This window comes from Rhagoletis pomonella, unplaced genomic scaffold (assembly GCF_013731165.1).
Source record: "Rhagoletis pomonella isolate Grant_MI unplaced genomic scaffold, Rhpom_1.0 Rhpom_scaffold_00003, whole genome shotgun sequence".
Taxonomy (NCBI): domain Eukaryota; kingdom Metazoa; phylum Arthropoda; class Insecta; order Diptera; family Tephritidae; genus Rhagoletis; species Rhagoletis pomonella.
In genome coordinates, this window is record NW_023458557.1 from 71,038,459 (window position 1) to 71,042,059 (window position 3,601).

Consider the following 3,601-nt stretch of genomic DNA (forward strand, 5'->3'; position numbering starts at 1 on the left):
TGCATGCAAAAGAGATTTATCGCGAACTAGTAGTAGTTCTTAATGTACTAGAAGCGCACCAGTTCAAAACTAGAGATTTTCCCCACAGAGGGGATTTGTACGGATAAACATGTATGTACTATGTATGTATGTGTGTGTTGGCACCGCTCGCAGAGTAGCGCGTTAAGACATCCGCCAAAATATTTCGGAAAAATATTAAGATTTAAGTGAGCTGGACCGATTTGAAAATACCTCCAAAAATGGAGTTTTTTATGAATAAAAATAGTTTTTTAAAGAACTTCTTGAAAAAAGTCTCCTGAGATGACAAAACAGATTAAGCTTAAAAAATGTGCATAAAAATATTTAAAAATCTTTTCAACGGAATCGTAAGAATGAGATTTTTGATGTTGTTTTTTTTACTTTTTCCAAAGATTGATTTACAAAAAACTTGAATAACTGGGCCAAAACTATTCTTATTTAGACTTATGGGACCTCGATATAAAGGTATTTTCACACTGTTTTTATTTCAGTTCAAAGAAAAGTTATTCGTGTCCCATGGTTTTTTTTTTTTTCAAATACCAACACATCATAATTCAACTTTGAATGACGTTCGTTCATCCTACCTTTCTCTTTCAGCCTTTGAATGAGCTTATTAGCAAAGATATAAAAGGGGTGAGAAAATACCATTCCAATGATACCTCACAAGTCTAAATCGGAAGAGTTAAGGTTCAGTTATTCAAGTTTATCTTATACCAATCTTTGAAAAAAGTTAAAAAACAGCATCAAAAATCTCATCATTACGATTCCGTTTAATTTTTTTTTAAAATTTTTTAAAAATATTTTCATGCAAATTTTTTAAGCTTAAAGCGTCTTGCCATTTGAGGGGGTTTTTTCAAAAAAAAATCTTTAAGAAACTATTTTGATTCATGAAAAACTCCATTTTTGGAGGTATTTTCAAATCGGCCCAGCTAAATCTTAATAATTAAATCTTAATAATTAAAAAAGTACCGATTTTTCTTTGTATGGGGAGCGATGCAGTCTAATGTACATTAGACCGTACCACCTCACAAGCAAACAAAAAATAAAAGTTCGCCGTGCACCCCTGAGTCTAAGGTATTTTTTGGTGACACCTATATTCGGCAATAATTTTTTTTTTGTTCTAAATGGTTCTACTGGGATAATCAAAAAACTTCCTTACCATAAGTTTTGTGAATTTGGGAGAGCTTTACTGGGAATGTACAAGAGCTTTTAAAATTATTCGAATAATCGAATATTTGAACAATCGATTGGCAATCGTATTTTCGATTTTAAAGCGAATTTTACAGATCGAAAAACGAGAAACCAAATCGATCATGTTGTGATAGACGGAAGGCATGCTTCAAGCGTTTTGGACGTACGTACACTCCGAGGGCCAAACATCGACTCGGACCACTATCTTGTTGTAGCCAAGATACGCACCCGCCTCTGTGCAGCAAAAAATGTGCGCCCAACAATGCAAGGAAAGCTTAACGTCGAAAAGCTGCAATCACAACAGACGGCCAATTTATTCGCCACTCGACTCACACACCTGCTCTCTGAGAGCACTCTTCAACAATCCAACGTACGCGAGCAGTGGAACCACATTTCCCGATCATTAAGTACCGCCGCCGAAGAAGTAGTTGGATTTCAGCGAGCCCGAAAGAACAACTGGTACGATGAGGAATGTCAAGAAGCCGCAGAGAAAAAAGATGCCGCCTACAGGGCCACGCTGCGATCGGGCGCAACGCGAGCCATGTGGGACCGTTATAGGGAACTGAAGAAGGAAGCGAGACGTATTTGCCGCAATAAGAAGAGAGAGGCCGAAATACGTGAGTGCGAAGAGCTTGAGATGCTGGCCGACAGGAAGAACGCCCGAAAATTCTACCAGAGGGTTAGGCGACTTACGGAAGGTTTCAAGACCGGGGCGAACTCCTGTAAGAAGAACAATGGCGACCTAGTGACCGATGTCCAGAATATACTTAAATTGTGGAGGTAACACTTTTATAACCTACTGAATGGTAGCAGCGCTGAAAGTAGTGAGGAAGACGAACCCGAGTCCCCAGTCGATGATGATGGAGTAGCTGTCCCACCGCCTGGCGAGGTACGTATAGCGATTACGCGGCTGAAAAACAACAAAGCTGCTGGAGCTGACGGCCTGCCAGCCGAGCTGATGAGGTGCATGCATCAGCTCGTATGCAGAATATGGTCAGATGAACGCATGCCCGACGACTGGAATTTAAGTGTGCTCTGCCCAATCCACAAGAAAGGCGACCCCGCCATACGCGCCAACTACCGCGGAATTAGCCTTCTAAGCATAGGTTACAAGGTCTTATCGAGCGTATTGTGCGAAAGACTGAAGCCCACCGTCAACGAGCTGATCGGACCTTATCAGTGTGGCTTTAGGCCTGGAAAATCCACCATAGATCAGGTATTCACAATACGCCAAATCTTGGAAAAGTCCCGCGAGAATAGGATCGACACACACCATCTATTTGTCGATTTCAAATCCGCTTTCGACAGCACGAAGAGAAGTTGCCTTTATGCCGCGATGTCTGAATTTGGTATCCCCGCGAAACTAATACGGCTGTGTAAAATGACGTTGAGCAATACCACCAGCTCCGTTAGAATAGGGAAGGACCTCTCCGAGCCGTTTGATACCAAACGAGGTTTCAGACAAGGGGACCCCCTTTCGTGTGATTTCTTTAATCTTATGTTGGAGAAGATAATAAGAGACGCAGAACTGAACCGCTCAGGCACAATACTTTATAAGAGCGTACAATTGCTGGCGTATGCCGACGACATCGATATTATCGGTAAAAACAAGGGCTACGTCTGTTTTGCTTTCTCGGGATTGGATAGAGAAGCAAAGCGAATGGGTCTGGTGGTGAACGAGGACAAAACGAAGTATCTCCTGTCATCACACAAACAGTCAGAGCATACGCGTCTTGGCACCCACGTCACTGTTGACAGTTACAAGTTTGAAAAATTAGACGACTTCGTTTATTTGGGAACCAGCATTAACACCAATAATAATGTCAGCCTTGAAATCCAACGGAGAATCACTCTTGCCAACAAGTGCTACTTTGGGCTGAGTAGGCAATTGAGAAGAAAGTCCTCTCTCGTCGTACAAAGATCACACTCTATAAGTCACTCATCATGCCTGTGCTGATGTATGGCGCGGAAGCAGGGACAATGAAAGCATCTGATGAGGCGGCTCTTGGAGTTTTCGAGAGCAAGATTCTGCGAAAGATTTACGGACCTTTACGCGTTGGTGATGGCGAATATCGCAGACGATTTAACGATGAGCTGTATGAGCTTTACAACGATATGGACATAGTGTAGCGAATTAAAATTCAGCGGCTCCGCTGGCTTGGCCATGTCGATCGGATGGACAGAAACGCTCCTGGTCTGAAAATATTAAACGCGGGCCGCGATGCTGGTAACAGAGGAAGAGGAAGGCGTTGGAAAGACCAGGTGGAGAAGGACTTGGCTTCACTTGGCATTTTCAATTGGCGTCAGTTAGCACAGAAGCGAAATGACTGGCGTGCTGTTTTGGACTCGGCCAAAATCGCTAGGCGGTTACAGCGCCAATTAAGAAGAAGAA